At 43.2% G+C, this 25,050-nt stretch overlaps 1 protein-coding gene across 8 annotated transcripts in view; it reads left to right on the top strand.

The window, feature by feature from the left end:
- LOC148030930 (Pseudouridine synthase family protein) overlaps positions 1–25,050 on the top strand; it is a 158,025-nt gene that overhangs the window by 86,335 nt on the left and 46,640 nt on the right. The window lies entirely within an intron of this gene.

The following is a 25,050-nucleotide window of genomic DNA, read 5'->3' as shown; positions in this document are numbered from 1 at the left end:
TGTTTATGAGTTTGGTAACAATTTGTGCAAAGGGTCTCCAATCGGGCAAAAGCCCCAAGGTTTTGGTGGGAATGTTGAAGAAAGAAATTAAGAAATTTCTTCGAATTGGTTGTCGATTCGAACTCTGGGAGAAAAAATTAGCAAAAGCCCCAAATTTTTGGGCAGCACGAGCTGAGATTTGAGAAGAGATGGCTAAAATAGATTGGAAATTCCAAAAATTTTGAGAAAACCCCAAATCTAAAAATTAGGGTTTTTGCAAAATTTAGGGTTTACAGAAATTGGCGGGCAGGATTGAGAAAATGTCGGGCAGAACTGAAAACAGCAGCAGCTCTTCCCAAACAGCAGCTCCTCGGGCTGTGTGCAAGGCTGCGTGTGGGACTGTGCATTGGACTGCGTGCAGGGCTCTGCACAGGCTGAAAACAACAGATCTGGAGCAAATGACTGAGCTGAATAGATGTCGAGCAAATGGACAGATTTGGAGCTGATGGCTGAACTGGACAAATCTGGAGGAGCAGACGGACAGATCTGGAGTAGACAAGAGACGGCTCAGCTACAGCTTCTCCTCCACTTCAACAGCACCTCACAGCAGCTGAAAACACTTCCTCAAGCTGAGAACCAAGCAGGCACCAATAGGACCTTGGGCGGGATGGCACCGGCTGACGGTGTCTGAACGGAATTTGCGCGTACGAGCTGTTCTGATACCAAATGCTGGAAAATGGCAGCCAACTATGGAGAGAGAGAGAGGAGAGACAATGACAGCAAGAGAGTGAGCTGAAGCAAAAAGAGAAGAGTGTAGTTGTTAGAATGAAAGATAGAGTGAAAGTACAACTTATGGTTAGGTCAAGGGTTAACCTAACTAGCCTTCCACCAACTAACTAGAGTTAGGTTTATTTTACTCTAGAGCCTAGTGTCACTACTTTAAGTTTCTAAGACACTAGGTGTATACACCTTACATTGACACTTTAATAAGTGTCAATACGACACAAATTACATTGGGCGCTGCCCATAGAATCGGCAAATCCTAACACTTTTGAGGGCACACATTACGAGGCAGGTGTGGTAGAGCAGTGCATTGCAGTTATTTCTTGGTTGAGTGTTGATTTGGGTCAAATTGGGCACAGTTTGGCATTTTGTGACAATTTGGTACTCGTTGAATAATCCCGAGAGGATTTTTGGTACTTTGAGAAGTACAATCTACACTTCAGCATGGCACATCAAGGGACTAATGATTAGAGCAACATCCTTGGTGTCCTCCCTCAAGAGGGCAAACTTGATGGATTGAACTAGCCGTTGTGGAGTTTTATGGTCCACAACCTTCTTGTACGGAAGGAGTTGTGGGACTCTGTTATAGGTGATTTGCAGCGACCAAGAGGTCTTGCACCTCTAACACCTTGGTGTAACGCTAGATGATAGGTTGCTGGTGTCATTGTCCCTTCTCTCCCTTCTATCGAGGATCAAAGAAGATGGGATTCAAGAGATGCACATGCACTTTCTTTGACTGCCTTATCATCATTCTACACATCCGGACTTAAGATCTCAAAATCAGCATGGGATGTACTTGAGTGTATGTTTGCAGCAGATAATGAGACCATAATATCTTATTTGTTTAGAGAGTTAGCCAATGTGAACATGGATGAGGGTGATAGCATGATAGATCACTTCACTCACATATAGGATTTGCGTGAGTAGCTGGTCAATGTGGATGAAATCATTTAGGATGCTGAATTGGTAAACATCACATTGAACTCTCTTCTAGAGCCGTATCTTGGTTTCCACGTCTCTTTGATGTTGTCTTTTTGGGGGGGGGGGGATATAGTAGCCCCTTACATTGGTGGAGTTGGAAGGCCTCTTGTTGCAAGAGAAACAAATTCGGAAGAATGTTGCATTGCAATCAGGAGATGTGGTCATGGTTTCCAAGTTCAAAGGCAAAGGACTTGTCAAGCAAGATGCAAAAAATCAACAAAAGGGTGATGTTGGATAGCCATAAAATAAGGTTGTCCAAGACATAAAAAAGTCAAAAAAGAAGGGGAAGTGTCATTATTGCAATAAGCTATGTTTAGGTCACTATATTGATGAATGCCGTAAGAGATTAGCCAAACAAAAGAAAAAGGACTCCGGTTTGGCTGTCCAAGAGACATCAACGAGAAATCTACTGATGGTGATGCTTCAGCCAACTTTGTGTATGAGGACTATGCATTTTTGACTTGCAATTATGATTCTTCAATGGCTGATTCAGCATTTAATGCTGTTGAAACGCAACAAACATGGTATTTTGATAGTGAAGCTTCAAAGTACATCACTTCTAGGAAGTGCTTGTTTTCCTCTTTGCATTCAGCTCCTACTGGGAAGCGGGTTACATGTGCGAACACCAATTATGATGCTTGTGGCATTGGGATAGTAACTATTATTGTTGCAAATGGTTCTAACTTTATGCTTCTAGATGTCTTGTTTGTGCTTGGTATTACAAAGAACTTGTTGTCTATCTTTGCTTTTAACAAGCATGGCGTTCAGGTCATCTTTGAGGACAACAAATGCTTTGTTTGAGATAGGGAGATGGAGTATGCACTCAGGCTGTCTGGGACCCTGTATAAGGGTTTGTTTTGTTGGATACCTATGATGCATAGTCTCATGATGCTCTGGCAGTCACTATTTTTGGGTGGAAAGGCCCTTACGCTACTTCCGAGTGTATATTACTTTACACATGTGAACACACCCTTGCGGGTATAAGTGTACTGTACCCTAAGTATAACTACATTCTTTTATTCTGTGTGTGTATCACATTGGTACACACCTACGCCTCGACTCTTCACTCTCACTCAGTGCTCACTCAATTGCTGCACACACCTCGATTGATGCGCATATCCTGAGTGCTTCCCCTCGCACTCTTCAAATAGGTATCAGAACAGGAAAACTTGTGCAAGCAGTCGTGACCAGCAGTCATTCGTAGTTGTGACTAGCAGGTAGTCATTGCAGTTGTGAGCAGTTGTGGTAGGCTTTGAGTTGGTGTCAGCTGTCGGGCGTGAGAGCCGGCAGCTGTGACAGCGTCTGCAGCATTCGTGATAGGCTGGCGAGTCTGTTGCAGGCAGGTCGAGTCAACAACAGGCATCGCATACTGTAGGCGATAGGCACAGGGGCTGGTGACAATTGGTGGATTTGGCGGGCAGGTACAACAGTTCGACACGCGTGCAGGACTGGCAACGTCTACTGCAAGCAAGAGGCAGCGTGAAATGTGAAAGGTCAATGGCTGGGGCCGTTTGTCAGTTTTCTAACATATTTTGGTATTTTTAAATTCATTTCAGAAGCGTGCCCCTTATTTATTAATGGGATTCACATGCGCAAGCACAGGGCTCAGATTTGTGCGAATTTACAGTTGAAAATTTGGGGCTTTTCCCCAATTTGATGTTGGGCATGCATATCAGTGAACTTGATGTAGAAATTGCAGACAATAGGTGCACATGCCTTGGCAATTTTGGGGCTTTTCATGTACAAGTGAAATTTTGCTTAGCTGAGCCAATTTCATTGTAATTTGTGCAAATTTGGACCTTGAAATTTGGGGTTTTGCAGATTTTGTGAAATTTCTGCAACATTTGCCCGTATTTGATACTTGGCAGGATGTATTGATGTGATTGGGGCAGATTCATTGCAAAAATTTTGGGGCTTTTTGCTTCTGTGATGCATTTTGAGCTGATTACAGCAGATTCACGCTAAATGGGAGAAATTTGAACTTGGGATGTTTCAAATGTTGTAAAAGTCTCCCTTTTCTTGGTATATGTATTGCTGAATGCTCATTATGCAGTGAAACAGTTGTATATACAACACTTGGGCTATTGCATGTGGGCATTATGGTGATGTATTACTGAAGTGGAGATGTCATTTATGCAAATGTATAAGATTTGATTCATGTAAAATGCTGTAATCAATACTTGAGATTGAAATCACAGTAAAACATCTAACTCTTGGACACCTTGGAAGTACAAGAGTGTGTACTTGCTATTACACTCAACAACCTTGCTATTGGCTGAAAGTATTCGGCATTTTATTGCTGAAGATGGTTGGCAATGCATCTATATTTGACACAAAGAATCTCTTTGAGATTTGCAAATTTGATGGCAATGGTTTTGATCTTTGAAAAGATCGTATGCAGGATATACTCTTTTTGAAGGATTGCGATGATTCTTTGGTAGAACATAAGCTTGTTGCTTTGTAAGATGAGGATTGGGCTAAAATGAATAAAAAGGAAATTACTTACATTAAAATGGCTGTCGCAGATGATATCTTGGTTGATATCAAGGGACTTACTATTGCTTATGCAGTTTGAAAGAAACTCAAAGCTACATATGAGAATACAACCCTTGTCAATCAGGTACATCTCTTGCTGAAGTTGGTCAACTTGAAGCTTGATAAGTCTAAGCTTGCCTCGGAGCATTTAAATGCTTTCACTAGTATTATGAGTTAGTTACATGATGCATGCTTGCCGGATTTTGATTCTAAGCTGAGGGTTGTTTTCTTGCTCATGGCTTTGCCAGATTGATGGGAAACATCGGTTGGGTCATTGAGTAACAACTCCAACTTGACATTTGATGGTATGCGTGGTTCTATTCTCAATGAGGAGACTAGATGCAAGGCAAGCGGGGAAAACAGTGGATCAGCCTACAATGTAAGAGGACTAATTGAAAAGAGGTCAAATGCTACAAATAAGCACAAAAATCGCAACAAAAGCAAGGAAAAGTAACAAGATGTCACTTGCTGTCAATGTGGATAAAAAGGGCATAAAAAGCCCTATTGCAGGTACTATAAAAGAGAGCCAGAATGCAAGAAGCAGGCTAATGCAAAAGGAAGAAAGAATGAGAAGGATGGCAGCTTTATCCCTAAAGAAATAGAGAAGGCAAATGTGGCATCTAATGTTGTTATTGAGGAGATACAAGAAGATAAAGATGCTGACTTGCTGGTTGCATCTTCAGATCCACATGCTGTGACAGTGGAAGACATGTATATCACTAAAAAGGATGTGATAGATGCCTTGTTGTCTGCTCATGATGGTTTGCTACAATTGTGGATTGTTGACAATAGTGCTTCATTTCATGTAACTCCATCTTTGGAGTGTTTTTCTTCTTATGCAAGAGGTAACCCTGGGAAAGTTTATCTAGAAAATAACCATACATGTGATATTGAAGGAGTAGGCACCATACACTTGGCTCTTGAAAATGGTCAGGACTTGATTCTTCATGATGCTAAGTATGTACCTGACATTAAAGAAAAGCGTGCTTTCTATTGGGTAGTTAGACAACAAGGGTTACTTCACTACCTTTGGTGGTGGAATGTGGAAGATATAGAAAGGGTCTATGCTAGTTACTAGAGCTGGTAATAGGGAACTCTATATTATCTTCACTGCAAGGCACTTCTTCAAAAGTTTGTTGTAGTTATAGAAGTACAGTTACACATGGAGTTATGACACAAGCATCTTGGACACATGAGCCAAAAGGATTTACATGCACTTTCTTCACTTCGAAGAATTGATGTGAAAAACTCAAAGCTTGACTTTTGTGATTATTGTGGTTTGGGAAAACATGTGAGGAGTTCATACTCTCGTGGAACCTCTAGGAAGGCACGTATCTTGGATTTAGTCCATTGTGATGTATACACCATGCCAAACGAAACTCATAGTGGTTTTTGTTATTTTGTGTCTTTTATGATAAGCATTTTAAAAAGCTATGGGTTTACTTGCTTAAGTAGAAAAGTGAGGCATTAGATGCCTTTAAAAAGTTTTATGCATTTGTTAGTACTTAAAGGGTTTAAAATTAAAATGCATAAGAACAGACAACAAGGGAGTGCATGTATCTAAAAACTGCAGTAAGTTTTGTGATGTTGATGGGATTAAACATGAGCTTACAGCTGGTTATAATCCATCATCTAATGGTGTGGTTGAGTGAATAAATCAAACATTATATGAGAAGATTAGGTATATGCATTCCACAACTAATCTTCTGTAATCGTTTTTGGGAGAGGTATTTAAAACCGCAGTGCATTTTTGCAAGTGATCTCCACATCGTGCACTTGAAAGTGGCATCCCTGAAGAGGTTTGGCTTGGCAAATTTGGTTTATATGACCACTGAAGGGTCTTTGGCTGTGAATGCTATGTACATGTATCTGTTGATAGTAAAACTAAACTTGACACGAAATCCCATAGAGGCATCTTCATGGGTTATGGAGATGAAGGGGAAATGGGCTTTAGAGTTTGGGTTCCAAGCATGGAAAAGGTGCTACGCAACCAGGATTTTTAGTATTTAATGAGTCAAAGCTGCTGAAAAATGTCATATCTAATGATTTTGACAAAAAGAAAGTGAAATTTCAGCATGATCAACCACTTGAACGGCCATCAGCCATTGAAAATTCAGCCCCATTTGATGCTAATTATGATAATCAGTGTATCATCATTGAGCCAGATGAAAATGGGCAGCAAAGGGATGCCGAAAATCAGCTCGGGGAACAAAATCAGCATGTTGAAAATGAATTACAACAATCTGAAAATGTATTACAGCAACTTGAACCTGAAGTTTAGTAGCGAAATAATGAGGTCATTGACATTGCTTTGGATATGGATCCATTGCTTGTTGATAACACATATCATTAGATAATGAGGGCTATATAGAGAAAGAGGGGATTGACTTCCAGGAAGTTTTTTCACATGTTGTCAAAATGACCACTCTTCAGGTATTGTTTGCTTTCATAGCATCTATGGATCTTGAACTTGATCAGATGGATGTTAGACTTGCATTCTTGCATGGTGATTTGAAAGAAGAGCTATACATGAAGTAGCCAGAAGGCTTTGTTATACCAAGAAAGGAGCACTTGGTGTGTAAGCTTAAGAGAAGCTTGTATGGTTTGAAACAGGCTCCTAGACAGTGGTATAAAAAGTTTGATGTCTTCATGCTGTCACATTGGTTTAAAAGGAGCAATGTAGGTCAGTACTTATATATCAAGAAGGTTGATGATTGAATTCTTATCATACTTGTGCTTTATGTGGATGATATACTTGTTGTTGGTAAGCATAAAACCTAGGTTAAGGCATTGAAAAGATACCTCAATTCAGTCTTATCCACGAAGGGCTTGGGTGCAGCTAAATTCATTTTGGGCATGCGTGTGATGAGAGATAGAGAGCAACATCTCTAGTTTCTTTCACAAGAAAAGTACATCAAAGTATTTGATCGTTTTTCTATGGCCGATGCTAAGCCACTTGGTATTCCTTTACCACTATATCTTAGCTTAGCAAAGTAGATTGCCTAAAAGATGATAATGCAGCCAGCTCTATGAAGGGTGTTTCTTATGCTTTAGCTTGTGGTTTACTCATGTATGCTATGGTTGCTACTAGACTTGACATTGCTTATGTAGTGGGAGTTGTGAGTAGGTTTATGTCAAATCCTGGCAAGAAGGAGTGAAATGCATCTTACGGTACCTTAAGGGCACACAAAGAAAATGTATTTTCTATGGAAAGGGTACATTAGGTGACTTGGATACTTGCAAGTCTACTAGCGGGTACATATTTACCTTGACTAGTGGGGCGGTTTCTTGGTGCTCTAGATTGAAAAAGATAGTAACACTTTCTACCACTAAGGTTGAATATATTTCAGCCATTGAAGCTTCGAAACAAGCTTTTTGGCTTGGTTGTTAGGTCAAGGATTTTGAGCTGCCCACCAAAATACATGTACTTTGATATGATAGCCAGAGTGCTGTATGCCTAGCCAAGAATGCCATGTTTCATGCACGTACCAAACATATTGATATGTGGTATCATTTTATTAGATAGGTTCTGAATGATGGTCTAGTCACACCGACTAAGAGCAAATCACAAGATAACCCTACAGGTGTTCTCACTAAAAGTCTTGCAAAGGCTCAACATGAGCATTGCATTCGACTAGTGGGAGTTGGTTAAATGTTGGTTTAGAACGTTTAAGTGGGAGGTTGTTGGGTGTAAAGGCCGATATGCTACTCTCGAGTGTATATTACTTTACACATGTGAACACACCCTTGCAGGTGTAAGTGTACCGTACTGTAAGTATAAATACATTCTTTTATTCTTTGTGTGTACTACACTAGTACACACCTATCCCACCCTCACTCTCACTCATTGCTCACTCAACTGTTGCACACACCTTGATCAATGTGCATATCATGAGTACTTTCTCTTGTACTCTTCAACTATTCTATCACTGACTATGTAGAATGCCGAGCTATGGCATGCCTGCTGTGGACATATAAGTTTGGGAGTTTGATGACCCTTCAAAGGTGTCATATGGTAGATGCATTGCCTCCAATGGAGACTCCATGCCCTCATGCATGCGAGGGATGTATTTTGGGCAAGATGCATAGATGTGCCTTCAAAAAGGATGGTGCAATGCATGTTGTTTGGAAATTGTAGGTTATTCACTTTGATAGTTGTGGTCCCATGAGAACACGTGCATTTGGAGGTCATCTTTACTTTGTTACATTTATTGATGACTACTCTCGGTATACATGGGTGTATGGGCTGAAAGCAAAATCTGATGTGTTTATGCATTTTAAACATCTTGTTGCAAAGCTTGAGGCTGAAATTGGCTTGAAAGTGTAGATACTTCACACAGATAGACCCAGGGGGGGGGGGGGATACATGTCTCGTGTTTTTGAGGCATATTTACTTGATCATGGCATTTTGCATTAAGCAACCATTAGAATGACTCCTTAGCAGAGTGGTGTTGTTAAAGGAAGAATCGCACTCTTATGGAGATGATTGATCGTATGTTCGAAAGCAAGGGGCTGCCTCGTAAATTTTGTTCAGAAGGCCTCCAATGTGCAAATCATGTATGGAATCGTGCACCCACTAAGGCACTGAAGATGATCACCTCGTTGGAAGCTTGGCATTGGCAAGAAACCCAAGATTGACTACTTTCGGGTATTTTGTTGCATAGCCTATGCACATCTTTCGAAAGAGCTTCGTGGAAAGCTTGATGACAAGGCTATAAAATGCATATTTACTCTCTATAGTTCGGAAAGCAAGGGCTATCACTTATATGACCCATGCATAAAGAAAATTTTTGTTAGTAGGGATGTTATATTTGTTGAAAATGCTGCATTTTCACATGATCAGTTTTAAATGCTAGCCATTGATGACATTGGTGATGTCTTTTGAGGGTCTCTTGCCACTTTCTTTGGAGTCAGTGCCTATTGTAAATGGCCAGACAAACATAGTACAACAAGGTGTTGCTGTATCATATCCGCTTGAACAATAGGGTATTGTTGATGGTTTGCCACATGCAGTACATCATGAAAGGGCTGCTGTAAATGCAACAAAAATAATCTTGAGATGATAGTTACAAATTCTCTAGGAGAGTAAAATGGATGCCCCTTTAGCAAAATGCACTAGAAGGGCTGCTAGAGATGTAACACATGATGCAGGGGGAGCCCATTTGGCTGATTTTACGAAAGTAGATAATTGTGATGAGTATGTACTTATGAGCTCACTGTTGGGATGATGATGAGCCTACATTCTTGGACGAAGCTTAGCAAGATGTACGTTGGATGCATGCCATGCAGGATGAGTTAGACTCTATTGCCTCTAACTCTACATGGAATCTTGTGGATTTATCACTTGGCAAGAAGGCCATTGGCACAAATGGGTTTCTAAAATCAAATGCAAGACTGATGATACCATTGACTGGTACAAAGCACAATTGGTAGCAAAAGGCTATGCATAGAAGAAGGGCATAGATTATTAAGGGACTTTTGCTTCTACATTCCGTATGAGTACGATGAGATGTGTAATTGCTAGGGATGCAAATTATGGTTGGAAGCTACATTAGTCAGACATTAAGACATCATTCTTGAATGGGGATTTCCATGAGGTTGTTTATGTGCCATAACCTAGGTTTGTGGTTAAGGGGAAAGATCACATGGTATGCAAGCTAAACAAAGCTCTTTAAGGTCTCAAATAGGCGCCTAGTGCATAGTACTCTACAATTGATACATATTTGGCCGACAAAGGGTTCACAAATAATCTAACTGCTTCCACTCTATGCATTAAGAATGATGTGGAGAGGGAGGGGGGACTTGTTGATGATCATTCTTTCTGTAGATGACATGTTGCTCATTGGACCTTTAGAAGCAAAAATCGTAGATTTCAAGATTGAATTGAAACATGCATTTGCTATGTAAGATATGGGCTGTCTGCACTATTATTTGGGGATTTAGTTCGCCTAACATCATCATGTCTCAATCACAATATGTGGATAAGCTATTACATAGGCTTAACATGTAAGTTTGCAAACCTATGTGCACTCCTATGGAGCCAAGCTTAAAGTTATCTATGCATGATGGCGAAGAGATATCTGATGTTGCAATTTATAGCCAGGGTGTTGGTTGTCTTATTTATCTTTGCAATACACGCCCTGACATTTAGTATGAAGTATTTCAGGTGAGCATGCATATGTATAGCCCAGAACTATACATTGTTACGTACTTAAACGGATCTTCAGATACTTGCAAGGTACTTAGTTATATGCATTACTATTTCCCGGGGGGGGGGGGGGGGAGGGGGGAGGGAGACTTGCAATTACAAGCTTATAGTGATTCGGATTTCGTTGGTGATGCAGACACTAGGTAGTCTTCTAGTGGACATGGTTTCTTTCCTGGCCGTTTTTGATGCATTCCATGGCTAAGTAGGAAATAAGCTACATCGGCTACCTTGTCTTGTGAGGTTGAGTATAGGGTAGTCTTCACGGCAACATTGGAATGTGTATGGTTGCGTAGATCATTGGTTGATCTACATTTACCATTGGAGGGTCCTGTGAAGAAAACTGCTAGGGTTTGCACTAAGGACACACAGAGTGTACGACCACGACAAAAACACAAAGAGGTAGACACAGATAGAGACATAGAGGGAAAAACTGAAACCCTAAACGCAAAACTCAAAACTCAAACCCTAAACGCAAAACTTAAACCTCAAACACAGAAACTCAGACACAAACAGAAAATGGGAGAGAGAGAACACAACTCTAAAGTAAATGAATGCTGTAAATGAATGTAAGAGTGTACAGTGTGCTCAAGGGCAAAGCAATGTCGGAGTGTGACGTCCAATAGAGGCAGATCCCAAGTCTGTGACTACCAGTCGGAGTGTAGGAGTGCTGAATAGTGAATGGCAGCAGGCTGGTCACCAAAACGCAGCAGTCTGGAGGCTGGAAATTGGTAAACGTAGTAGTGTACCACCGACCAGAGGCTGGAAACTATGCACAGTCTACTGTGTATAGCAGGTAGAAACAATGTCTGATGTGGCTGGGGATGACTGGATGATTAGATTGCAGCAGATGATGATGTCGCCAACAGCTGACGTTAGCATGGATGAAGGCGCCAGCAGCAAGAGCAAACACAGATGGAGTGGTAGCAGTCTCGAGGGATGGACAACCACGTGGGAGGAGGCTGATGTGACTGAAATCTGCACATGGAGTGAGAAACCTGCATAGACGAAATTAATATGAATAGGGGCAGCTTGTCTATTTATAGATGTGAAAGGGCACCCCAAAAATTAGGGTTTCCATTAAACTCTCTCAAACCGCTCCCCGTTTTAGGGTTTCCATTGAACTCTCTCGAACCGCTCCCCAATTTAGGGTTTTTATTCTAAAGAGCATTTTTTAGTGTGTTTTGGGGCTGTTTAAAAGGCTAATCAGCAAGTAATACATGTTTTAGCTCAACACCCCCTCTCAGGCTTAAAATTGAGCCGAAAGGTGAGGCCAGCCATTGGGATGTTAACTATCCCAAGGCGTCCCATCCCAAAGTAGCCAAGGCATCGGACAAAGGGTGCACGTTGGCTGCTCAGTGGCCTACCAAGACTACAAAGGCGATGGTTATCTTACCAAGGAAATCCAAGTAGTCACCCTAGAGAGGATAGGGCATCAGACAAAGGGTGCACGTTAGCCACCCAGTGGCCTACCACGCTCTACAAAGGTGGATGGAAGTACATGGATTTTTTTTTTTGGAATAAGCGAGGTAAATTTTATGGGATGTGGCCGATTGAGTAATAGTGACTTAGAAGAGGGGAGTAGGGAGGGTATACCCAACACATCGCAAAACAAAACAAGCTAACCCTATCCACTTAGGGTGTTGATGACGAGGAAAAATAGGTGATGGAGGTATCCATATGACGGAGGTATCCATATGATGGAGGATGGTGGTGTGGTAACAACAACTGTCGGTGGAAACAACTTAGGATCCGCTAAAGTGGTGCTCTGCACAATGAGATGCAAAGCATGTTACATGTTGAAGAATGCTGATGCAGTATGTGCCACTTCGATAGTGTTCCTCATAGAGAAATTGTTCACTTGTCCAATCGCCCTAGTACAAAGATGATGAAATCATGCAATGCAAAGGGTAAAGTACAACAGGGGGAGAAGCCGATGTCGAAGACAAAGTGCCGAAGCTTGTAGAATACCAAGAAGGGTAGGAACCGCCTCTCAACCTGGATGTAGATCCCGAAGAAGGAAGAGAAGCCTGCTGTCGGTCTTCAAATGGTGTCAAGAATCATAAGGAATGAAAGAAGATGAAGTGGATGAAGCACCCCGCTAGAAGAGCAAGGTAGAAGGCAACGCCATGATATCATCGAGAGAGATGCTGCACGATCCGCCTCGGGAGGGAAACCGCCATACTGGAAAAAGAGCAAGCACTCCTAGGATGATGAAACCATGAAAGGAACGGTACACATTGTTGAAAGATAAGCATAGGAACTCTCCTTACACTGGAGAGGATAAGGGTAGCTAGGTGTAAATGGACTGGAGGACAGGGGAAACCCTAATCCTAACTCTAGTGGCTATATAAACAGCCTAAAGTACACACTCAAGTAGCGGAGAGTGTACTAGTTGTACCTTGAACAACTGACTAAACAAGATCTTGTTCTTGTACTTGAGCTCTCTCTTTCCCTCTTGTGCACACTCTCTTATGCTTCCAACTCTGATTTGCAACATGGTATTAGAGCCATCTTTGATTCTTCAGCTTCCCTCAGCCTCTTTACACATCTAAGTGCACAAGAAGAACCCTTGCCATCTCAGTTACCTTCTTTTCCACCATAGCCAGCTAGACCCCTTGATCTTGGAGAAGCTGGTGTATGCAAAGGAGGCAGTATTAGCTCTTGATTCCTTCTAGAGATTTCATCCCCAGCACAAGCGCTTCAGCATGGCACTTCAAACGTGGAGATTGGGCAGCGAGGAAGACGCCATTGCCAAAAATGCGCAGATTTCGCTGTCTCCAACTCAGCTCCTTGGCGCGGCCTGTAGTGTGTGCAATCATAGCGGCTATTTGAGGGCTATTGTAGCCGCTAGAGTAGACCATCCTGACCTAGAGGGTTTGTCCTAATTCATCTCCTATAGTTTGTTGTGATCAAAACCCTAGTTGTGGGTCTCTTGGCAGCCATAGCCAGGAAGCTTGAAGTTTTTTTAATCGTAAAATTTTTCAGTGTTTGGTCCCTAACAGTGATTTTAATCACTGAGTCATCTCTTCCAAAGTCAGTTACTAATTTGGGAGCTTCATTTCAGAGGTTCTTTTACTTGGAAGGTGATTATCAAGCTCATCAAGACCAACATCTACCATCTCTAGCAACATAAATTAGAGATGAGTGCTTGTAAGTAGTAAGGCACATTGCTCAATTATTATTGCTGCTGGTACTTACACAATCTGAGTTTTCTCATAAAAAAATTAAAACAATTAAGTGATCCACTTCATTTTGTAAGGCTATGTGTACAACTATAAACACATAGATCATCCTATCCTAAACTTGTATTGCATATCATGTGTGGTTTTTTCAAGTACCCTGGTCAATGAAATTAGAGGGATGAGTGCCATTGTATTCTCCTCGGAGTCATCAGCAACAAGCATTGAAGTTATAGACCGTCCTTGTTCAACACAAGGTTCATCTACTAAGCCATACCACAAGGAGGAGCCCGAAGTTCAGTCTAGGTTCATATCATTAAAGCCAAAAAAGACCATTAAACCTCGGAAAAAGATTGTATATAAGAAAGGACCACCAAAGTCTTATTTTGAAATATTATATATGTATGATTTTCAGCCTTTCTCCTCATTACAACTTTGATATCAATTGTTTGTAAGGGTGTTCTTGATTTACTTCCGCATTCAGTAGCAAGGTTGTAAGGGACTAGACACTGCCCTTGTTCTAACAAGTGGTAAGACCTTCCCAATGGCCACAACATATGTTGATATGCGTTCTCAAATTCGGAAATTTAATGGAAAAGATTTCCATCCTTCGCAAGTCTTGGTCAAATACAAAATGATGGAAAGACGATACTGGCCCTTCATAAAAGAGACTCAAGTAATTGACCCATCCAATCCCCTTGATGTAGAAGATGATGAACGGGCTCAGGCCATCATCATGCTTCATTTAAATGAATATTTAATTCATCACATTGACTAACTCTCAACTGCAAAAGAAAAGTGGGATGAGCTTGAAAGGCTCTACGGTGCTACAAGGAAGAACTCCAAGATATTTCTCAAGATTGAGTTTTTTAGCTTGGAATGCAAACAGGGAGAAGATCTAAGCAAGTTTATTTCACATATGAAGGGGCTTATGGCATAGCTTGCTTCCGTTCATGCATCCATCCATGATGAAGATGCCATTGCTATTCTGCTAAAGTCTGTGAAGAAGGCTTGTCCAACCCTTGTGAGTACCCTAACTAATATCTCGAACCCAACTTTATCAAGTACCATCCAATCATACCTGGATGAAGAGAAGAGAAACCATACTAAAGGGTCTTTAGCATTTACATCCTGTGAGCAAGTGTTAGTCCATACAACTTCTACTAAGTGCTCCTTCTGTCACAAAAAGGGGCATATTATGAGCAACTGTTGAAAGAAAAATCCTGACAAAATGAAGTGCAATAAATGCAAAAAGATTGGGCATATCACCAGTAGTGTCCTAGTGTTCCAAAAGCACCTAAGGAATTGGAGGTCAATTTTGCCTCCCAATCCACAAGTGATTGACTCTTTTGAGTCTTGTATACTCTCTACCTATAACCTTAGCTTGATTTATAAAGGCATCTCATTGACAATTAAGGGGAGGCATCCTATTATGTTTTATCCAATGCCACATGGCATTGAGGGGGGGTGTTGATAGACAAGCATAGAAACTCTCTTTACACTAGAGAGGATAAGGGTAGCTAGGTGTAAATGGACTGGAGGGCAGGGGAAACCCTAACCCTAACTCTTCCAGTGGCTATATAAACAACCTAAAGTACACACTCAAGTAGAGGAGAGTGTACTAGTTATACCTTGAACAACTGACTAAACAAGATATTGTTATTGTACTTGAGCTCTCTCTCTCCCTCTTGTGCACACACATGATTTCAACTTTGATTTGCAGCGCGCATCCCCAAGTCTCTAGCCGAGGTAGGACCAAAGCAATCTGCAAGTTAGCCCTATACTAAAAGACAAAACCTTGCAAAAGAGATGAGAATTTGTAAACACAGAGGTTAGTGGTGAGATGCTCCAAAGCAAATACAGAATAGAAAGAAAATCTAACTCAAAATAAATGCAATGAATGTGGATATGTGAGTAAATGCAGCGGAAGACAAAAGAATGGAAAAGCTAAGGACAATGAATCCTATTGGCTCGACTCTAAGAGTGTGAAAAATAAATGCTAGATTGACCTAGGGTATTCGAAAGGACCTAGAGACATGCTAGTCTAAGAAGGTGGCTACCATCACCTACATCTAGTAGCATGGCTCTGCCAAAGGAACGCTTGATGAGGAAGGGAGGAAGGAGAGATAGATGCATGAAGTGCAACGGGATTGGAACCTGCAGGTCAATCAGCCAGTCCTTCAGGGGTAGTGAAAGAGATGGGCTGCTGAGGCTGTACTTGAGCCACATGTCCACCAAAATGGCGGGTGTTGAAGAAGTAGATGAAGCAGGAGCGGAAGGTGTATTCCCACTGGATTGTGCAAGGGCAACAGTCTGTTGAGGCTCTTTAGGTGGAAGACCTTGGGCCTTGGAGCGACACTCCTCATTCACATGGCTTGCTCTATGGCAATGTGTGCAAACCGGTTTTTCTTAGGGAGTGGCTATTAGATAGGTCTAGATTCTTTGGTTCCATTTGAGGAAGAGGAGTCACCCTTTGATTGTCTTGCCTTCTCATCTTGTGAGTTCTTCCCATTGGTGGTTTTTTCCTCTCGAAGAAGAGACAACCAACCCCCTCTGCTCTGAATAAGGCTGTGATGAGGATTTCTTGTGGACTTGATCATGCAGCCTTGTGTAATGCAAGAATTGGCACTCAAACTCGTAGAAGGTTGGCAATCGAGATTGGGAGACGATGTGTTGAATGAAATTGAAGTACTTTTCGGGTAACTTATTCAAGAAGAATGTAACCTGATTGTCATCTGACTTTGGAGAGCCAGTTGTGGCAAACTCGACAAGTAATCGCCTATATTCAGCCAGCTTGACTTTTAGATCATCCCCTTCCTTAATAGAGAACTCTTGAAGCTCAAAGTTAAGATTGATGCGCTGAGTATGATCACGAGCCGCATTGCGGTCGAGAAGGTGACTCCAACGCTTTGACGCGAGCGGGAAGTGCTGCAACTGAGAGTGAAACTCAGGAAGCAATCCCTGCATCAGCTCAACATTGGCTGTGGCATTGCAGGCTCTCCATTGATAGATGTAATCAGGGTGAGCTAGTTGAGGGTCCGACATAGACTGTAGACCAATTACGAGGTCCCAAAGACCTTGAGACTCAAGCACTTGTTGCATGAAATTAGACCGAGTGGTGAAATTTGACCCGTTAAAACGTGTCTTATCCGTGAAGGCATTCTTGGCCATTGCAACAAGAGTGGTAGTGCTCGGAGATGGATAGTGTGAAAAAGTGTAGTGGGGGTAGGATAGGGGAGTGGAGTACACTTGGGAATGGGCCCTAGAGTGCCCACCAGGCATGCGAGTAGTGTGCAAGGTGGATCCATAGGTAGGGATGCGTTGACTAGGCATGGGCATGGTAGCCACATGAGGAACCCAAGGAGGTGGGACGGGAACACGGGAAGTAGAAGAGGGGGATTCTTGCGTAGGTGTAACCCAAGGAGAGTGTGAAGAGGCACCATAAGATGAGGATGGAAACCCTTGCGCATGAGTGGTCATGGGAGATGTGAAGCTGGGGATAGTGAGGGAGATGCCCATCACAGTCGACCTAGGAGTTATGGGTGTGCTCATTTGCTGAAAGGTGAGAGGTACTATGTTAAAGGATGGCATTCTCCCTAACGAAGTACCATGGTGCAAAGAGGTGTAGAGAATGGGGTGGAGAAGGAAAAGGTGCTAGGAGCGGAGATGGAAGATTCAACCCCTAGGGTGTGTGATGCAGATGTGGAGTGTAATCCAAGGTTTTGAAAAGATGATGAGAGGTGATCAATGTGTGATATTGAAGAGGGTGGGATGGGAGAGAAGTGAGAAGTGTGTGTGATATGCTCAAATGAAACTGAAGCTGTAGATGTACTTGAATTTCATATGCTTCGTGAGCTCCCTCTATTGAAGTTCACATACGCAAAGCCATCCGGATCCTGTACCTCAAAAGAAGAAACACGCAAGGGTTTTGATTCATGCAACACAAAAGAATTGTACAAACCTGACATTGGACCTAGCTGAGATGATGAAGATGGATCACTAGACGTTTCGAATGCCGTATGGCCTCCATGATCGAAGAGGTGGCTTGTCAGATGGGAGAGGATCGAGGTGCAGCTGAAGTGCAGTAGACAGTGTGAGAGTGAGAGACAGAGTTGAGCACGATACCCAATGCAATAGTACTGAATAGAGTGTAAGCTGAAAGTACAAATGATAACCCTTATACCTTAGGGTTATAAGGGGCTGTTCACACCCGAACACAGGTGCAGCTGAAGTGCAGTAGACAGTGTGAGAGTGAGAGACAGAGTTGAGCACGATACCCAATGCAATAGTACTGAATAGAGTGTAAGCTGAAAGTACAAATGATAACCCTTATACCTTAGGGTTATAAGGGGCTGTTCACACCCGAACACAGTAAGTGCCCGTAAGTGTGCACCACAAGCACATACAAAATAGTACACATAATCTGGGGGAAAAAACCTCTCCTACCGAGAGTAAAAAGTGCCCCAGTGTCCTAGTGATCACCCGCACACTCCCATATGAGCGTAGGCGTAAGTAAGGCGTGTGAGATACCCAACAAACCCCCCTGGAGTGAAGAGTGATCAAGTGTACAAGGATCATCCGCCACCAAAGGGCGTCAAATTCAAAGCATCGCGAAATGCTTCAAATTTGTCTCGTGGAAGAGCTTTGGTGAAGATGTCTGCCACATTGCTGGTGGTAGGACAGTAGACAAGGCTGATATCACCTGCATGTAGCCTCTCTCTGACAAAGTGGTAGTGAATCTCTATGTGTTTCGTGCGAGCATGAAACACAGGGTTCCGTGCCACTGCAATGGCACTCTGACTGTCAGTATATAAAGGAGTAGGCTCCGTAACAGATACATCCAAATCAGCAAGTAAGCGTCTAAGCCATACGCACTCAACTGCAGTAGTGAAGGCTGCCTTGTACTCAGCTTCACATGACGACGTGGCAACAGTGGATTGTTTCTTGCTAAGCCAAGAAATGCATGACGAGCCAAGAAAGAAACAATTGCCACTAGTGGAGTGACGAGTATCAAAATCACCAGCCCAATCAGAGTCACTGTAAGCATGTAACTGCAGTGGTCCCCCCTTGGCATAAAGCAATCCAAGAGCTCTAGTACCCTGCAAGTAACGAAACACACGCTTCACAGCTTGCCAATGCGACATACGAGGCTGATGCATGTACCTGCTCAAAACTGAAACGGCAAACTGTATGTCTGGCCGAGTGTGGCATAGATAGATGAGACATCCCACTGCTGGAGCATAAGTATGGATATCAAACAAATCACTGTCATCATGTAATGACAGTTTGAGCCCAGGTTCCATGGGTGTACAAACTGGCTTGCAATCCTGTAAGCCAAACTTCTCAAGAAGTTGCCCAATGTACCTTGACTGACATAATCCAATGCCTCTAGCATCATGTACAAACTGGATGCCCAAGTAATAGTGCAAAATACCCAAGCCAGACATGTCAAAAGTTTGCTGTAAATTATTTTTGAATGCTGAAATCTGATCAGCACGTGTTCCAGTGAGCAAAAGGTCGTCTACATATAGACACAAAATCAGCATGGATCCCCCCTCTTTATGTACATAAAGGGTAGACTCAGATGGGCTGTTTACAAACCCCTGACTAAGCAAGAAGGCATCTATCTTTGCGTACCAAGCTCGTGGAGCTTGTTTCAAACCATATAGCGCTTTTTTCAGCTTGCATACTAAATTTTCTGAGCCTTCAACTGCAAAACCAATGGGCTGCTGTACATACACTTCTTCCTGAAGTTCCCCATGTAAGAATGCAGTCTTTATATCCAGCTGATGCACTTTCCAACCAAAATGTGCAGCCAAGGCAATCATAGACCGAATGGTCGTCATACGGGAGGTAGGAGCAAAGGTCTCCTCATAGTCAATGCCCTTTTTCTGTGCGTAGCCTTTAGCTACCAGCCGTGCCTTGTACTTATCTATGGATCCATCTGCATTCCTTTTCAATTTGTAGACCCATTTCGTACCAATGGCACGCTTGCCAACTGGCAAAGACACCAAATCCCAAGTATGATTCTTATGAATAGAATCCAATTCAGCTTGCATGGCTGCCATCCAATGCACACTATGTCGTGCATCCTCAAAACATTCAGGCTCCTCATTATCATGAGTACATGCTGCCATAACAAACTCCATGGAATGTGCTGAATCATGCAGTCGAGTTTGCCTTCGAGTACGACCAGCCAAGGGTGTTTCCAAATGACTATCTCTCATAGTCTGCGTGTACCATCTAGGCACCTGTCTTGCTTCCTGACTGTGTACAAGTTCCATCGAAATCCTCATAGTGAGGTTCAAGGCAGTATGAAAAGCCAAGTAAGAGGGAGGCAGTGAATTCAATGTCGTAGAAATCAGCTGCGCATCTGAGTAGTACTCATCCACATTCATGAGTTGCTCCCGCAAGTCCTGAATTTTGTTGAGATGATCCTGCATAGAATCACCCTCATTCATCTTTAGAGTCTCTAGCTCTTTCTTCAAGAAAGAGATGCGAGTCTCATTCTTTCCTGCAAACATCTGCTCCAATGTCAACCAAGCTTCTTGTGAAGAAGCTGCTGAACGAATATGAGGAATGATAGAACGCTGAACCGCCAATGCAATCAGCGACATAGCCTGTGCATCCCGTGTATCCCAAGCTTTCTGAGCTGCAGTTCTTGGGGGAAGTGGCTGAGCGGGCTGAGGTTGCCCTCTTACACGTCCTCCTGGAGGAGGAGTAGCGGGAGCCACAACTCCTGGTCGTGCTTCCTCTCCACTGACATAATCCCACAAATTTTTGGCCACTAATACATTCTTCATCATGAAAGACCAAAGGGAATAATTGTTCCCATCCAATCGGTCTTCCTTGGACACATAGGTGAATACATCTCCTCCCTGATTTGCCATTATTTCCCAAAAGGCAATAGAGCAATGTCAATGCAGTACGGGCTGGAAATCTGCAAATTTCCAGAAATTGCAGCAAACACAAGTCTGCAATTAATGTGCAAAGGGTACTCTTTCAAAAAAACTGTCACTGATGCACGCTTCCCAAGGTGCAATTAGTGCTCAGCAGCACTAAAACATCAAAAGCCCCAAAATTTTCTGCCCAAAATTTCTGTCACAAATGTCTGTTACAAAAGCCCCAAAATGTGCATTCAATGTGTCACAGACAGACATAGCACGTTTCCCAATGCTGAAAACTGAACCTGCTGTTCAGCACGTTTCCCAATGCTGAACCTGAACCTGTTGCACGAACTCCTGTGTAAAAGAAAAGTGCAGAATGTTACCTCTGCGTGTTGACGACGGGCACGATTCCCGAGGTAATGACTGCTGGGTACAGTCGGACTGACGCACAGGTACAGGCGTGCAGGTCCAGTGACACGCGCAGGCAGGACTGGGCGCGCGCTGGGCAGAGGAGGCGGCACCCAGGACTGGCTGGTGGAGACAGGTGGCGCGCTGGCAGCTGGAGCTGACGGCACAGGCTAGCTCAGCGCAGGGAGGCTGCGCAGGCAGACTGACAGGCGAAGGGGCACGCTGGGCAGACACAGGGCAGAGGACTCGCTGGGCAGAGGTGGCAGCACGCAGGTACAGGTGGCGCGCTGGGCAGGGCGGTGCTGCGCGCTGATTGTTGGAGCTGCACGCTGGGCAGAGGAGTCGCCTGGTGCTGCGCGCTGACGGACTGACAGGTGGAGGCAGGACTGGGCAGGAACAGGCGGCTGGGGCAGAACTGGCGGGGGCTTCAGACTGCAGACTGAAGACTGCTCTGAGCTGAGCTCTGATACCAAATGTCAGATGGGAGAGGATCGAGGTGCAGCTGAAGTGCAGTAGACAGTGTGAGAGTGAGAGACAGAGTTGAGCACGATACCCAATGCAATAGTACTGAATAGAGTGTAAGCTGAAAGTACAAATGATAACCCTTATACCTTAGGGTTATAAGGGGCTGTTCACACCCGAACACAGTAAGTGCCCATAAGTGTGCACCACAAGCACATACAAAATAGTACACATAATCTGGGGGAAAAAACCTCTCCTACCGAGAGTAAAAAGTGCCCCAGTGTCCGAGTGATCACCCGCACACTCCCATATGAGCGTAGGCGTAAGTAAGGCGTGTGAGATACCCAACATGGCTAGCCTCACCAACCGGTCCGGATATGGTAGCAAAACTGGTAGGAGGGATGTAAACATCATCGTACTTGTTGCGATAGTACTCCTCAAAGTTCTCCTCTATCATGTTAGTGAAATCTAGAATAGGAGTGGAAGAAGGTGAAGGTGAAGTAGGTGAAGTGTCGTTCTGCTCACCGAGTCCATAATGTTGTCTCAGGGCCTCCAATGATGGAGAAGCTTGATAAGACATCATAGGAACTGGAGAAGAAGGTGTCTGGGATATTGTGATTCGGTTACGAATCGTATTGTATGCCTTGCAGAAAGACTAGCTCTCCACAATATCCATAGGATACTCTTTACAAGATCAGTGGCTCTGTTACCATGTGAAGAAAACTGCTAGGGTTTGCATTGAGGACACACAGTGTACAACCACGACAGAAACACAAAGAGACAGACATTGTGCACAGTCTGCTGTATACAGCAGGTTGAAACAGTGTTTGATGTGACTGGCGATGACTGGATGATGTGACTGGGATGATTAGATCGCAGTAGATGATGATGTCGCCAGCAACTGACGTCAGCATGGAGGAAGGCGCAAGCAGGATGAGCAAACACGGATGGAGTGGCGGTTGTCTCAAGGGCTGGACAACCGCGTGGGAGGAGGCTGATGGCTGAAATCTGCACGTGGAGTGAGAAACCTGCACAGACGGAATAAATCTGAATTGGGCCAGCTTGTCTATTTATAGATGTGGAAGAGCGCCCCAAAAATTAGGGTTTTCACTAAACTCTCTCGAACCACTCCCCAATTTAGGGTTTCCATTGAACTCTCTCGAACTGCTCCCCATTTTAGGGCTTTTACTCTAAAAGAGCATTTTTAGTGTGTTTTGGGGCTGTTTAAGAGGCTAATCAGCAAGTAATGCATATTTTAGCTCAACAGGTCATACACCCATTCTTTTTCTGACAGGCAGAGTGCTATTTTAGTGGCATGAAATCATGTGTTTTATGCTCGCGCAAAACGTAGAGTGCATTACCATTATGTTCGAGAGAGATGCTTTGCAAAAGAGATCAATTTGATGTATATTCCTACACAAGAAAATGTTGTAGACATTTTCACCAAGGCTCTACCTCGTGAGAAGTTTGAGGCTATTTGCAAGTCCTTCAATTTTTTACCTTTGGGTGATCGATCATTCTTGTACTTTACAACATTGGCACTCCAAGGGGTGTCGGAATTTACCAATTCTATGGGCAATGCCCAATATTTTAGTCTTTAGTTCTTTTTCGATTCTTAGTGTGAACACAACTAAAGTTATAAGTTGTGTCACAACCCTTATGAGTTAGAGTGAAGAGTCACTTAACTCAAGTTGACTTAGAGCTAGGTCTATCTTAGACCTATGTTTTACCTTTCATTCTCATTCTTTCAGTTTAGCAAGTACACTCTACTCCTTTGTTTCAACAGACTCTCATTGTTTCTCTTCTCTCTCCTCCATAGTTGGCTGTCATTTTCCAAGAGTTTGTATAGATCCTCTTGAAGGGCCTCCTCTTGCACATCTTGATGCATGGTTATGTAGAAAGCATGTTAGCGGATCCGATGTAAGCCATGTATCCAAGCGATTAAGGATTGTTAATCCATGTGCACCTCCGAAGGCTAGGAGGTGGTCGCCATAGTCTGTGCACTTGGTTGTGTTCTGTGATGTTCGGCTGAGCCCCATTTCCTCTGGTGCTATTTCATTGTACATGTGGTTCTCACTCTTGAAGAAGGGAATGTGTCTGTGTGCTGTGCAAGCATTGAAGTCCCCCTGTCAACAAGACATCTAGAATATTGGAATAATGCATAATATCCTCATATAGTGGTAAATATGGTGACTCTCCCCCTTGCAATGCATATGGGGAATTTGCTGGAGGAAAGTAGCACACTGTTATATATATATCATGCGGGTGATCAGTATGTATGTGGATCCATATTAAGCAAGCCTTCTCATTCCTCCGCATGACCTGCATCATATGTTGTACCTCCTCCCTGTAGAGTACAACCACTCCTCTAGACTCTCCATTCCCCCCTCGTGATCGGGCTCTAGGGTGGCATGCTGTCTCCAATTTTGTAGCCTCTCTTCTTTGGCAAGTGCGTGCTCAGACTCTGGTGTGTCTCTGTGTACAAGATGATGCCTCTGCCAGTGAAGTTCTATTGGAATAGCCTTGCATCAATCCTCATGGCTCCAATACAGTTCCACATTGCGAAGTCTCATATGCACCCCATCGGTGATGCCCATCTATGATAATGATGCCTGTCTTTGTATATTGCCCATTTTGCTCCCTTTGCAGGCCTTCATAATCTATGGCATGCATTCCCTACGGTGGGCCACTTGGGCGGGTGTGAGATCATTGAGACCTTCCTTTTGGAGAGAGGATTCATTGTGTCTCCAAATCAGGAAATTGAGGGATAAGGGACCAGTCCTTTTGTTGATCCTTCACTACCTGCCATGCATTCTCCACAATGGAGGGCTCCTCCACTCCCATTTTTCCACATATGCTCTTGGCATCTTCTAGAGGGCTGTCTCCCTCTTTCCATCCAACCACCTATACACGTAGAGCTCTAATTTTCCTTCTTTTCTCTTCAAGTGCTACGTTCAAGAGCTTTTCCTTCTTTGTTGGCGTCTTCTTTGCCTTTTCGATCCATTTGGAGTTTTCTGCCATTTCAGCTTGTTTTACTATGGTTGCCCATGTATTGATGTCCTTCGTCATGTGTGTCTTCAGCTCATTTATTTTAGTTTGTACTTTGTTGGGCATCGCTTCAGTGATTTCCCCTTCCTCCTCCTTAAGGAGATTAAGTTGGGTTCAATAGTTGGTGATCTCATGCTGAAGTTCTTCAATCACCCTGTTTCTTTCTGTAAAGAGGCTTCAATGTCTGCTTTCCAAGAGGTGAAGTGTGCTGTAATCTCCTCATATATGTTGTTGTTTCATTCTTGTATCTTCTTAGCCATCTCCTCCCTGATTTGTTGTATGGCCTTATCACACATTGCTGCATCTTGGTCCTGCATTTTACATAAATCCTGGGAGTGTCTCCATGCCCTTCTTTGTATGAGAATCTGTCGCTTTGTCGATGTTGTTCAAAGTAGCTGAGTATTTCTTGTTCTTCTCCCCTCTTGTGCAGCTGCTGGATGGTGGGGTTGCCCTGCTTTTCTTGGGGGACCCATCATATCTGGTTGCTGCCTGTTTTCTGTTCATCCACAAGGCAATCACCAGAGTGCCATGGGTGGGCAGTCTGTGTGATCAGATGGGTTCAGGCATTGTCAGGACCATT

The sequence above is a fragment of the Lygodium microphyllum genome, chromosome 9 (genome assembly GCF_053477565.2).
Source record: "Lygodium microphyllum isolate KBCC chromosome 9, Lygodium_microphyllum_v1.1.10, whole genome shotgun sequence".
In the NCBI taxonomy this organism is placed as follows: Eukaryota; Viridiplantae; Streptophyta; class Polypodiopsida; order Schizaeales; family Lygodiaceae; genus Lygodium; species Lygodium microphyllum.
Note: the sequence above shows the minus strand (reverse complement) of the source record. Positions and strands in the feature narration are given on the sequence as shown.